The sequence below is a fragment of the Prionailurus bengalensis genome, chromosome D2 (assembly GCF_016509475.1).
Source record: "Prionailurus bengalensis isolate Pbe53 chromosome D2, Fcat_Pben_1.1_paternal_pri, whole genome shotgun sequence".
Taxonomy (NCBI): domain Eukaryota; kingdom Metazoa; phylum Chordata; class Mammalia; order Carnivora; family Felidae; genus Prionailurus; species Prionailurus bengalensis.
Window position 1 is genome coordinate 12,952,685 of NC_057351.1, and position 14,575 is coordinate 12,967,259.

At 49.6% G+C, this 14,575-nt stretch overlaps 1 protein-coding gene across 1 annotated transcript in view; it reads left to right on the forward strand.

Moving 5' to 3' along the window:
- The window catches only part of GNG4 (G protein subunit gamma 4), a 73,083-nt gene that overhangs the window by 6,117 nt on the left and 52,391 nt on the right, over positions 1 to 14,575 (forward strand). The window lies entirely within an intron of this gene.

Consider the following 14,575-nt stretch of genomic DNA (forward strand, 5'->3'; position numbering starts at 1 on the left):
GGATTTGTCATCGCGGAGGTCCGCCGATCCACGCCATGACCTGGCTTCCCGGGGTTGCCTGCCTGTCCCTGGTTTTCCTGTGCGTTACTGCTGTAAGCCATCTTCATCAGGGGACACGGCGGAAGGCCCCTTTCCGTGCATGTGTGTGACTCAGAGCCGTAGATACGTTCCTACGAGATTGTGCAGAAGCCATGTGTTTCTAAGACGTTCATTTAATGAACGTGTGAGCAGGTATTTCAGGCACTGACAATTTAAGGATGAATAAGGACCTGAGAGTACTCATAATCTAGGAGGGATAGAGGTGTGAAAACAACCCGTCTGCCCCTGGATTAATGCCGTGACAGCCGTGCTGTGCGAGCGGTGATAACAGGAACATTCATTCCTCCGGAGAGCAGCGCTTGCAGGAAGGTCCTGACAGCCGAGGCCCCAGAAAGCTGAGCGAGAATTTTTTCCAACCCACACAAGTGAGCAAGGGCTTTCCAGGCAGAGGGACCAGCATGTGCAGAGGCTCAGAGTTGGGGGCGTGCAGGCAGAGAAGAGGAAAAGGTGTCCCGAGCCCAGTTAGGAGGACTGTCAACTGAGCTGTGGGAGTCTGTTCTGGGACCAGTGGGGATCCCGGGCAGTTCAGCAGAGGCGGGATTCGGGGGGGGGGGGGGGGCCTGTGTGGGGCGGGTCAGAGGAAGAAGGCTGGAGATGTGGGGCGTTAAGACTCGGCTGCAGTTGGCCCCAGGATGCCCAGGCCCTCGCATCAGTCGGCACTGCTGTCTGACCAGAGGTGGGGGGGGGGGGGGGGGGGGGGCGGGGCAGGGAGAGGCCTGCGCCTGGGTGGCCCAGGGTGACAACATGACCTGGTTTAGTGAGTGGAAGGGGGGAGCGGGCTGGGCACGTGGGGAGAGAGAGTGAGACGTGGCAGGTGAGGAGGTCCTGCCCACGTGGAACAGAAGGCCGGCTTATGGCAGAGAGGGGCTGGGAGCCAGGTAGCCATGTGAGGGGCGGGGGAGGGCAAGGGAGACAGCCCAGGGTGGGGGTGGGGGGGTCAGGTAGCCATGTGGGGGGCAGGGGAGACAGCTGGGGTGGGCTCGGGGGGTCAGGTAGCCATGCAGGGGCCAGGGGAGACAGCCCGGGCTGGGGTGGGGTTGGGGGGTCAGGTAGCCATGCAGGGGCCAGGGGAGACAGCCCCGGGGTGGGGGGTGGGGGTTCTGAGTCATGGTAGACACAGTAGGGAGGCTTCAGAGAACAGATGCGAAGTTTGGGCCGACACAAAAACGATGCTGTGAAATGCAGGCTCTTTCTGCCGCAGGTTTACACGTGTTGGCCTCCCTCGGAAGGGACCGCCTGGCCGGCGGCCCCTGACGCTGCTCGGCTGCCAGTCTCTGGGAGGCCACAGCCAGCTGCCGCCACCACCACGCTCCCCTGGATGACTCATTCTTTCTGTGTCCAGGCACAGCTCTGTCTCTTGTTTATGATCTCTTTGTCCCCCTAACGCTCGCGAATTTGATCCGATGCCCACCGCACCGCCTCCCGCCGCATGTGGATGGCGGGGATTACAGTTTATGAGCCTTCGGTGAGAGCGTGCCTCTCCCAGGGTGAGTTTTTGTTTTATGCTTCTGCCAAACCTGGTCACCCTCTACCTACCCCCCAGCTCCGGCGGCCTGAGGCGGGAGGGCAGGGCCCAGGCCTTCCTTCACAGTAACCATGGCAACTGACACGTTGATCCAGGGCCCCCGGCCTCTCTCGGCTTTCCCCTGGTTCTTCCTGCTCTGCCTTCTCGTTGGACCTCTGTCCGCTGTGAAATGCGCCCCGTGGTGGGGTTTTCTGTCTTTTTTCCTCACAGTTCCTCACTCTGTCTGTCCGACTGACTTTTTCTTGCTGTACTTTTGACGTGCGGGGGGAACCATCAGTGGGCAGCGGAGGGGAAGACAAAAAAATATCCCTGCGCTCATAGAATTTCCATTCTGGTGGAAGGATCAGGCCAGTAATAATAAGCCTGAAAATCAAAGGTAATTTCAATGCGTAAGTTAATAAGTAAGCATTTAAGATGTGCGTGAGTGCTGGGGAGAAAACTAGAACAAGGAAGGGAGATAAAGAAAGAACTCCAGGGAAGGGCCATTGTAGATTTTAAATAAGCTGCTTATGGAAGGACTCAGTATGGATCCAAGATTAAGACCAAGATCAAGGCCGTGAATTGAACTTGTGTCGTGCGTGTGGAGGCAAGGAAAGTGGAAGCAGGTGAACGTGTGATTGACCCACAGATTATTCACGCCCAGCTGCCTTCCTTGACGGGGCAGGGGTCTTCTCCCCTTGTCTCCTCCCCCACCCCCCGCCTGTGAGGAAGCTGCATTTTACAAAAAGGAGCGTTTGGTAGTATAACTCAAGGCGGAGGAAGAGACGCGTGGCAAAATAACGCACAGCACGAGGCTCTCCCTGTTTTGTGGATGCCCACCGCTCCGGCAACTGGCCTGGTGAGCCGAGTGGCTCCAGATGCACCAGGTGCCGAGTGCAGGCAGTAGAGAGTTGGAGCCCATGAGCAGTGGCGTCACCTTAGAGGGCGCCCCTCAGAGGCCACATCAAAGACCCCCACTTCTTGAAGACCTGGGGGCTAACCAGAGGAAGGAGATCCAGGTAGGTTAGAAGACACAGCTGGGTATTCGTGCTGTGTGGCCCGGTGGGTAAAGAGCACGTTTGCGTAACGATGGGCCGCCCTGGCCGTGCCTTCCGGTTTTACGCACTTGTTTTTGGAACCATGTATTTGTAGCACAGGCTTGTCTGGAAAATTCGGGGAAGATCCATCAGTGGCTCCCCAACCTGGCGGCATAGCAGAATGACTTTGGGTAGTTTGCAGAAATACCCCCTCACCCCTGCACATTCTTACTCGGCAGTTCTGAGCCAGGGCCAGGGAATCTGTTTTAAGTCTTATAAACCACCAAAGCAGATGACTTCTCGGGTCATCCTTCCATGTATCAGAAAACCCAAACTAGCTGAGCCTTTCCAGACCGTCTCCTGTGCCAGCCTGCCCCACCCCCACCCCCCTTGGGGCTGTGTGACAGTGACTTTCCACAAACACCATGAGACCGAGACACCTGCAGGAGCCCAGCTTTCCTTTCCAGGCTGAGCGTGGATCTTTCCCCGCTTTTCGCAAGAGTGCTTCACTGATGGGGAAACCAGCCGCTTGCCCTAAAGAACTGTCTCTGTGCAGAGCACGATGACCCCAAAATACAGACTCCCCCCCCCTCCAATCCCCTTGGCTCCCCTGTGGCAGGATGCAGGAGCTCCACGGTTCTGAGCACCCCTGGGAGCTCGTGAGCCAGCATCCACCCTCGCTTGCCAGGGAGTCAGGAAGGGCCCTTCGTCCTTGAGTAGGTGCTACTGTGCCAGCAGGCAGGAACACAGACATGAGTAAAACAGAGGTCTCGGGTCTTAAAGAATTTACAAGCTACTGGAAGAAATGGATGATTAAAACACAACACAAAATTAAGAACCTGAATCCAGCAGGACCCCCAACCCAGTCTAGGTCAGGAGAGGCTTCCAGAAGGAGGTCTTGGGACTTGGCCAGATGAAAGGGTTGGGTCACAGCTAATGAACGGGGAAGACTTTCAAGGCTGAGAGGTTTTGCCCAGGCAAATAATAATAACAGCAACTAACACATTTTGAGTGCTTACTAAAGCCAGGCTCTAAGTGTCTTATATTAAGTATTTATTCCTTGACAACTATTGTTGTAGGAAAAATAACACCCCCCCGCCCCCGAAGATGGCCACACCGGAACCTGTGGATATGTTACCTTACAGAGCAAAAGAGACTTTGCAGATGTGATTAAGAATCTTGAGATGCAGGGGCGTCTGGGTGGCTCAGTCGGGTAAGCATCTCACTCTCCTTGGTTTTGGCTTAGGTCCTGATTTCAGGGTCGGGGGATGGAGCCCCATGTTGGGCTCCCCCCAGCCCGCTCAATTTCCTTATGAAAGGACGGGAGTGTCAGAGGGATTGGACCGTGCTAGGCTGCTGGCTTTGAAGTTGGAGGAAGAGCTGTGAGCGAGGCGTGCGGGCAGCCACCAGAAGCCAGAAAAGGCAAGGATACAGACTCTCCCCGGAGCCTCCAGGAGCCCTCCTGCCACTGTGCACTTTCAAACACCCGCTGCTCTCAAATAACAAATTTGTGTTGTTTAAACTGTAAGTCTGTTGTAATTTGTTGCAGCAGCAAAAGGAAAGTAGTACCAACCGTGGCTCTTCCCACTTTGCAACTGGAGAGAGCAAGAGGTTAAGTAATGTGCCCAAAGAGTTACGTAGCCAGCAAGGAGCAGACCCAGGATTCAAAGTTCAGTCTTTTGGCTTCAGGTCCTGCACTTGCCCGCTCTTGCCTGTGTCCTGCCTCACGGGTTGTCGGGGGACCGGAAGCATCAGAAGATGGCCCCGACAAGGTGGGCAGACAGGAGCTGGATCTTGAGCCCTTCTTGGCCGAGTGGAGGGGTGGCCTCCGTGGCCTCTCTGCCTCGTGTCCGTGCTGACGGCGAGTGCCCACTGGAAGCGAAGCCGGCTCCCTGTCCCTGCTCACCCAGCTCCCCTGGACGCAGGTGCACACTGAGCTGTGGGCTGATGGAAACCCTGCCTTTCTCCATTATCACATAGTTTTAAGGCTCCTTTATGGCCAGGTAATTAAGGAGAGACTCTGGTTGAGCACAGCATCCTTATGCGTTTAAGGTCCTCCTCTCTCCAAACATCTCTTTCTATCTCAGACTTATTTGATTCATTCTCATTCTTCCATAGAAACAATTCTTTATCTCAAGAGTTCTTTCATATAACACATCCCTATCTCTCGGTCTTTGACTGAAATAAGTGGTCAGAAGAATTTTAAGACAGTGTTCCACGTTTTTAAAAAAATATTAGGCACAATAAACCTTACCTGAAAGCGCTACTCCAGATATGTCTGCTTAATATGTGGTCGAAGTATTTTACAGGCAGTGCTTAGGTTTTCAAAGGAGCAGCGGCTAACAGTTGATTCGCATTTTCTAGTTCCCTGAAAGCCTTCACGTCACCTGTCCACTTGATCTTTTCAGAAACAGCAGGAGGCGTGAAGTTTTCTCCCCATTCTTGAATGAGAAACTGAGTCTTGAGTATAATTTGGCTGTGGAACACGGCAGGGCCAGGATGCAAACTCGCGGCTTCCACGCTTTTTCTATTGCATTCTATTGCCTCTTAGGGGGCAAAAATGGCCCCAAATGCCCTTATCGGGAAATAGGGTACCATCCTCTGGATGGTCAGATGTGCCCCTCCCAAGTACAGGAACAAGATGCTGGGGCATCCACCCTCTGGAGGGAGTGCACGAGATTCCCTGGGTCTTCGACATGAGGAGGTCCTACGGGGTAGTCTGCCTCGGGGCACAGGCAGGCATCCTGCGGAGGACCCACGGCCATATGCAGGTCTGCTGGCGGGAGGCCCTCAGAGAATATGGCCTTAGCATGCATGATGTGCCCCTGAGTGGCCACAAGGTTCTAGCAAGCATGGGCTCCCAGTGTGATAAAGACAAAGCAGGTGCAGGCCTGCTTCTCAGTGCTCACTGCTCTCCTTACGCATGGGTCCTCCAGTCTCCTGGGTTATTCTGTACCGCTCGCCATGCCTCTCGCAACACAGGTGTCCTAGGGACAGGTCAATCCTGGCCTTTCTGGGGTGTTTTTCTCTAGGTATCTTTGGAGCCCTCCCTTTCTGCAAGGCTTCCTCTCTTATAAATCAAAAGCGTTGGCATCCAAAACTTGTTCCTGAAGCAAGGGCTTTCAGAACCTACTTTGAAGGAAAAAAGCATAATACTTCTTTGTCTTTCTAGCCCTACTTTAATAATACGAGTTCCCCCTGAGGCAACATGGATGTCTGGCTGGCTGAGGAAGGGTTAGGTACAAGGGAGCGCGGAGAGAAAGCACAGACCTGTCCATCAGAATATTCTGTCACTGCACAGAGAGCTGGTTTCTCCCCACCCTAGTCCGGGCTTACCTACTCCGTGCAAGGAAAGACCCCAGGATCCCCCAGAGAGAGGATCCCTGGCAGTGGGAGGAGATTCTCAACCACTAGCTGGCTGGTTCAAGTGGGGTTACATTACCTTCCCTCTCCCAGCCTTCAGCTTCCTCCACGTGGTACCCAGAACTACTACACGAGGTCCTTGAAGGCAGGTCCCGCCCAGGAACCCTGTGTAGACTCAATACAGAATGTCACGTGCTTGTCTACTGCTGATTTGCAAGTGTGCATAGATGTCCTTGAGATCAGTAAGATAAAATGAATGTTAGTGTATTACTGAATTCTTTATATCACTGTATGTCTTCTGAGTCAATAGATATTAAAAGTACTGCCATAGGGACACTGCATTTTTTTTTTATTTTAGAAGGAACCTTTAGGGGTGCCTGGGTGGCTCAGTCAGTTAAGTAAGTGTCTGTCTTCAGCTCAGTTCATGATATCACAGTTGTGAGTTCAGGCCCCACACCCGGAGGGCTCCAAGCTCACAGTGTGGAGCCTGCTTGGAATTCTCGCTCTCTCCTCTCTCCCCGCCCCTCCCCTGCTCATACTTTCTCTCTCTCTCTCTCTTTCTCAAATTAAATAACTTAAAAAAAAAAAAAAAGGGACTTTTATGCTTTAAAACCTTTGGAGCCCTGGTCTGTGGAATCCTTTCTCTTTTCAGTACTCTGTGGTTTGTTAACAAATGTTACGGTAAATTTTCTAAATATACCGTAAATGTATTTCTTCTCTGCCTTTGTCCACATTGCCTTCCTTTATCAGCTGCTGGGTTCAGAGCAGGAAGAATCACCAAGCAGCCTTGCTCCTGCCACGAGGCACTGGGTGGAGAATTTCCAGAGGATGGGTCCTCCCTGTGTAGGTATAGAGGGCCGTTCTGAGACTGGCTGTTTGTCCCCCAGCCTCCCTGGCAAAGTGGCGACCACTTAGTGATTGGTGGGACTGGTAGGAAGTCTCCCTCCTGCATTTGGACCAGAGCTTCATTTTATCCGCGTCTCAGATTTGGATACTTGTCTTTGCAGTCTTACAGAGACTGAGGTGAGCTGGACCACGGGTCCATTTTTCCTGCTGGTTATAGCCTTGTTATCTTGATTAGACTTTCCCCATCTCAAAGTGCCTCATCCCAACAACTGGCTGACTTCTGGTTCAAAGGAGAAATAGCCAGAGCCAGTCCCCGCCTACCCCTCCCCCCCCCCCCCCCCCCCCACTGCCCCTGTAGACTCTCTTGCTCACATGTTGTTCAGGGATTTCCCACCACGGTCCACATCATTTCAGGTGTTTCATGTAGGGGTGGGGCGTGGCTGGCATGGGTCGGATCGGCTCCACCGATCAGTGGTCTGGGGCTTCCTGGGGCCCTGGAAAAAGCGGAACTTCTCTCTGCTCACCTCCAGCCTCCACCCTGCCACTCACCACCACCACCTGTACCACTTAGGGACAGTTCACCATGGACAATGACTCTGCAGAGGTCACCAGCAAGCCGCCAACACATTAAAGAAAAACTAACGTTGGACTCTGCATCTTTTTTCCTGGAAAAAAAATCCAGGTCACTTGCAGGCTTATTTCGTATGTCCTGTTTTGTTTTGTTTTTTTCACTACTGCTAAAAAATTCCCCTCCATGCATAGCTCACTTGAGCAACACAAATCGGTCTGTCTGCAAAGTGTGAATATACACCTTGGAGAAATCCTTTTAACGTTTGTAACCAGTGATCAGCAATGTTCGTGGGTGACAGCCTTTGATGGCAGCCTTCCTTTGTCTTTTAGAGACAACTGTCTAAGTGTTCATTGGTCATAAGTTCTTCTAAACTAGAATGGTTTCCTTTGTTTGCTCGTTTTTTTCTTCACGATCAAGCCATTAAGATTTTAGCTCAGTTGGGGCGCCTGGGTGGCTCAGCTGGTTAAGCGTCCGACTTCGGCTCAGGTCATGATCTCGCGGTTCGTGAGTTCAAGCCCCGCGTCGGGCTCTGGGCTGATGGCTCAGAGCCTGGAGCCTGTTTCGGATTCTGTGTCTCCCTCTCTCTGCCCCTCCCCCGTTCATGCTCTGTCTCTCTCTGTCTCAAAAATAAATAAACGTTAAAAAAAAAAATTAAGATTTTAGCTCAGAAAGTCAGGTGACAATGTCCAATATATTTTTTTAAATGTTTATTTTTGAGGAGCACCTGGGCGGTTCAGTCGGTTAAGCATCTGACTTTGGCTCAGGTCGTGATCTCACGGCCTGTGAGTCTGAGCCCCACATCAGGCTCTTTGCTGACAGCTCGGAGCCTGGAGCCTGCTTCAGATTCTGTGTCTCTGTCCTTCTCTGCCCCTCCCCTGCTCATGCTCTGTCTCTTTCTGCCTCAAAAATAAACAAACATTAAAGAAATATTTTTAGTATTTATTTTTGAGAGAGACAGAGAGCGTGCGCACACATGAGCAGGCGAGGGGCAGAGATGGGGCGCGGGGACACAGGATCCAAAGCAGGCTTTGTGCTGACAGCAGTAAGCCTGACGCGGGGCTCAAATTCACAAACCATGAGATCATGACCTGAGCCAAAGTCAGGTGCTCAACCGACTGAGCCATCCAGGCGCCCCACAGTGTCTAATATTTGATGAATTTGTTAAGTTGTCTTACTGGTTTTGTTCCCACCTGAGGCATCATGCTTGGCTCCAATCTTTTTGGGACAAGAGGATCACATTGTTACAAAGGGAAACCCCCCCAAATGCAGAGATAGAAACTTGCTCAAAGTCAGACAAGTAAATCAATTACAGAAATAGGATTAGAAGCCAGTGTCCTGGCTTCTCATCCACACTTCCTATCTGGAAAGAAAAAAAAAAAAATCTTTTCCCCAGGAGTTCATCTCCCAAGGAGCCTCGGAACATTCTAGAGTTCATCTCACAAGGAGCATTGGAATATTCTGGCTGCTCCAGCTGGACTTGAAGGAGGATTCTCCAATTCAGCTCTGGCAGATTCAGTTCGCTCAGTCTTGGCACAAAGATGAAAAGTCCGTAAACGAAGCCCTGCCCTGTGCCGGGCGTCGTCCAGCTGGGAAACCACACGCCTCACACACGGCTGCTGCCCTCTGCTTGTGGTCCTCCGGGTCGTCTCAGGGTTATTTTAAACTCTGATGTGATATCGTCCCAGAATGAAGTTTTCCTGTCAGTCTGTGCCATCGTTTGGTTAGCTGAGGATTAATTCCTGTATCACCACTTTTAGAAGAAGTAGAAGCAAGGAGTGATGCTGGACGTGTAAACAGGGTCAGGTCAGAAGTCACTTGAGAGTCCGGGGGTGTGAGCATCAGGACTGCCTCTTCCAGGATGTCGGTTGACAGAGGCTCCCGTCCACAGAGCGCCAGATGACTGGCCATGACAGCGGTTCAGAGCTCCTCCCCTGTAGGATGTGTCCCTCACGTCTGAGGGCCACGCTCCCTGAGAAGTGCCGAGCTGCGCCCACACCGCTCGGGGGGTGGCCCTTGTTTATGACAGACAGACCCACCGGGGCCTTGAACTGGCATCTCGGGCCACGCCGACCGGCACCTTCCAAACCCTGTGCTCGCACCAGAGTTCCCAGGATGAACCCAACACCTGCCCTGGGCTGCCCCGCCTCGACGGGGCTTCTGTGATGACACAGCCACGGCACCCATCTGCTGGTCGCCACTGACCACGGGCTGCTGTCCCCAACAGCACAGTCCAGTGCTTACCGTCTTCTGAAGGGTGTGTCTGACAGCTTGCAGGTGCCGGTGATTTGAGGATCTTCTCGAAATTTTAAAATTTAAATTTCTTGAATAAAGAGTGGCGACGTCTTCTACGAGCTTGTGCTTGATTTATGTGAAGCTAATGCCAAATGAATGGGGGCCTCAAACATCTGACTCTCGTCCTGTTTAATTGGCAAGGGGAGAGTAAAAGTGAAGAGTGCATGTAAGGTGATACCAGTCACTTCTATTCCTAGTGTGCCCCCCCACAGAAATTCTTGCTCGAAAGATCCATTCATCACGTTATCGTACAAGATAACAAACTACGGGAAATAACCAGTTCTGCATCAACAGGACAAAAGATAAATGGGGGGGGGGGGATAAATAACAGTGGAACAGTGTGTCAGTGAACTGCTCCGGAAAACAGTTCAGGAGGATAAACATAGTATCCCATCTACAGATACTTTTTTTTTTTTTTATTGGATGTTTATTTTGAGAAAGAGAGCCCACGAGCGGGAGAGGAGAAGAAAGAGAGGGAGAAAGAATCCCAAGCAGGCTCCACACTGTCAGCACAGAGCCCAACTCAGGGCTCAAACACACGAACCAGTAGATCATGACCTAGGCTGAAATCAAGAGTTGGACGCTCAACTGACTGAGCCACCCAGGCGCCCCTACGAATACTTTTAAATAGGAAATAATTCTCCGTGTTGCTTAGAGATACGTACATATGTTTTAAAAAGTCTGAAGATGTGTAGGAATAATAAACTGACTTCAGAAGAGAGATTGCTGGGGAGAGGTACCAGGGCACCTCAGCCCCATATTTTTGTTTTATTTGATAAGCTGGGTGGTAGAGAGACCAGGGTGTCTCATGTATTATTCTCTCAATTGCGTTATATGTCTGAAATATTCCATAATACAAAGCAATTTGGAAATTGCTCCACTGAATACTGACTTTTTTAAAAGAGTCATTAATATTAGAACTACTTTGGGTTTTTTTCATGGAATGAAATTAAAGAAAATATAAACAAAAATATTTATTGTCTTACTGAAATAACTTACAGATGATTTTAACTATATTTTCCTGTAGAGTTTGGATATTTTATAATGAGCACATAAGTAGGGAGGAAGAAAACTAGGTTGATTCCATTTGGAAATAAACATCCTTCAAAAGAATTACTGAGACCTTGGGGCGCCTGGGTGGCTCAGTTGGTTGAGCATCAGACCTCGGCTCGGGTCATGATCTCGTGGTTCGTGGGTTCAAGCCCTACGTCAGGCTCTGTGCTGACAGTTCAGAGCCTGGAACCTGCTTTGGACCCTGTGTCTTCCTCTCTCTCTCTCAAAAATAAACATTAAAAAACATTATAATAAAAAAAGGATTACTGAGACCTGGAGTCCTTGCAGGTGAGGACATTTGACTCTGGATAGGCCATCATCATTTCTGTTCCCGAGGTATTGATTCAGAGAAAGAGTGATGCTGAGTTGTTTGTTTGTTTTTTGTTTTTTCATTCAATTCAATTCATTAAATATGTACTAAGTGGAAAACTCCCGTCTTCCCTGAGGTTATAAAAATGAGCCTAAAAATTCCCTATTCTCAAAAGAGCTGGTAGTCTAGAAAGGAAGAAAATATACAAGCACCGTTGTTTGAATACCAGAGTACAAAGTCTAAGATGTGAGGACGATAAAACGTCTAGAAGCATCACAGTGATGGAGGGTGGGGCTCAGCTCCAGGGACCAAGGTGGCAAGCCAGGTCAAGACACTTTTGTTTGAGAGGGTAGTAGCATCTGAATGAGACCCTGAAAACGTGTAAAGCAGCTTTTATCAGGAAGAGTTGGGGTGGTGAATAAATAAAATAATGAAAGCAAACGATGACTGTGGAAACATTACAGGCACCAAAGAGTAAACTCAGGCAGCCAACTCTAGGTTTGGATCGGAATTACAATAAACCTTGGTTTGCAAGTATAATTCGTTCCAGAAACATGCTTGTAATCCAAAGCACTTGTACATCAAGGCGAATTTCCCCGTAAGAAATGGAAACTCAGATGATTCATTCCACAGTCCAAATATATTCACATAAAAATGATGACAATACTGTAACATAATTTAAAATAATAAAGAAAATACAACATATATAGAAAAAGAAATTAATTCCACTTACCTTTGAAAACCTCCGTGGCTGGTGTGAGGGAGACAAGACGGAGGAGGGTGATTGTGTAGGACAGGTTTCACTGTCGCTAATGGAATCATTGCTGTGGATTGGCTCAATGGCATCTTTTTCTCTTCTGTGCGACTTTAATAAGGAAACTATCCAATGACACTTGCTTTTGCCTCCTTTTGAGGATTTTGAGGAAATGTGACATTGCATTGTCGTTAAACAAATTCATTGCTTGCACTGCTACGGCCTTATTTGGGTGGTGCTCTTCTATAAAATTTGCACTGTTTCCCACATTTTATACCTCTCCCTAATCTCGTTCGAAGTGAGGGATTCCTCTGCCTTTTCCTCCCCCTCCCCTGCAGACAAGATCTCCTCCGTAACCTCTTGGGGTTGCTTGCGATGCAGATCCGGCAGTGTGTCGGTGGTCAGCTCCAGGCCATGTGTCTCCACCAGCTCCCAAATGTCATCCTCATTCACCTCCAGTCCCATGGTCTTCCCCAAGGACACAATCTCATCGACAACTGGTGGCTCCCGTTCATGTGCAAGTCCCTCTACGTCATGCCCAAGAGCACAATCAGGCCACAGTTTTCTCCAAGCAGAATTGAGGGTTCTCTTGGTGACCCCATCCCATGCTCTATTGATGACCTTGAGGCAGTTCACGATGTGGAAATGACTTTTCCAAAACTCTCAGAGGGAAAGGTTTGTTCCTTCGGTCACCTCGAAGCATCGCTGAAATAATGCTCTGGTGTAAAGCTTTTTAAAGTACAAAATGACCAGCTGGTCCATGGCCTAGAGGATCGGAGTGGTGTTGGGAGGAAGGAACTTGACCTTAATGAACTCGAGCTCCTCCAGTAAGTCATCCTCAAAGCCTGGAGGATGAGTAGGAGCATTATCCATGACCAGCAAGGCTTTGAGTGGCGGATTCTTTTCAAAAAGATATTTCTTCACTGCAGGACCCAAGACCTCGTTGATCCACTAATCGAACAAGATACAAGTGACCCAAGCCTTGCTGTTGGACCCTCCACATAACGCTTAACTGGCTCTTCTGCACATTGCATTTCTTTTTTTTTTTTTAATGTTTATTTATTTTGGGAAGACAGAGCATGAGAGAGAGAGAGAGAGAGAGAGAGAGCACAAGCAGGGGAGGGGCAGAGAGCGAGGGAGACAGAATCCTAAGCAGGCTCCATGCTCTGAGCTGTCAGCAGAGCCCGATGTGGGGCTTGAACTCATGAACTGTGAGATAATGACCTGAGCCGAAGTCAGATGCTAAACTGACTGAGCCACCCATCCACCCCATGCACCTTCATTTCTTGAAGGCTCATGGATTCTCTGAATGATACACGACCGGGGGCTTGACTTTGAACTCCTGGCTTGCGTTAGCACGAGAGGGTGAGACAGTCTTTCATGGGTTCGTGACTGGACATTTCATTCTCTTCTGTAATGTAGGTCCTCTTTGGCATCTTTCTCCCCCCCAAAAACGCCATCTCGTCGCAGTTAAAAACTTGCTCCTTCAGGTAATGCTTGGAAACCATGAGCTTCTGGAACTCGGTGGTAAACACCTCAGCTGCCTTAGCATCTGAACTCACAGCCTCACCATGCCTCACAACAGCGTGGATGCCACTTCTCCTCTTAGTTATCAAACCATCTTGCCTTGCAGCCTTTATTTTCCGTTGACGTACCTGGCAGTTTACTTACAAGGTCGGTGTACAAGGCCTTCGCCTTCTCCCAGATAAAGTTCTCGGTCACAGTGTCCCCTGCTAGTTGCTTCTCATTTGTATAAACCAGAAGCAACTTTTCTACATCTTCCAGAACACGTGGCCGTTGCTTTGATATTCTCGTGACTCCTTTGGCTGCGCCTAGCCCCCTTCTTTCTTCTTTCTTCTTTAATGTTGTGCAAATGGTCAATCCTGGCTTCTTATAAAGTCTTGCAATGCTGGCCACTTGCATACCCCATTCGTACTTGTCAATGATTTCCTTCCTAACTTCTCCTGTAATCGTCTTCTCACCTCCTTTCTTTTCAACCCTTTACTGCATGGGGGCCATTATATATGCTCACATGGATGTTGACTACAGTGCAGTATTAATAAACTCTTGTCATACACTGTATTTCGTGTCACCGGCAATAGTGTGGCAGAGGAAAGGGTCTATATCTGCAGGCAGCCCGACCTAGAATGAAGCAAGCATTCATCCGTAAGCTCACTCTTGTCTGGAAAAGCAAAGGGCTGTCCACAGGTGCTTTGAGGTGACAACAAATACATTAGTGCCAGTCGTGGGCACCTTCCAACGTTCTGAAAAATCACTGATTTCTGCCAAACACCACAGCCTGAGACCGAGCATCCGAGCATGGGAGGTGATTACCCACAATCCCATAGTGAGAGAGAGAGAGAGAGAGACAGAGAACAACCACTGCCTCAGTTGTGATCACGTGACATTCGGCGTCGCGTACTACGCGTGTCACAAGACGTCGCTCATTTATCAAGTTACAATTTATTAGAAATGTTTGCTCGTCTTGTGGAACGCTCGCAGAACAACTTACTTGCAATCCAAGGTTTTACTGTATTTGATTTTGAATATTATAGGGAGGAAGTGTGGTACCAATTCTTTAAAGCCTCTCATATTTGACGTTTCAGAAGAGTTCACGCACCATTACATTAAATATGGTTTCAGAAATAAAATCAAAACAGCTTGATCTGAGCCTCTGCTTTTTCTTGCCTTATATGAACATCAGCCTCACCTATTTTACTAATGAACTCCTGTGTGAAAAGTACCA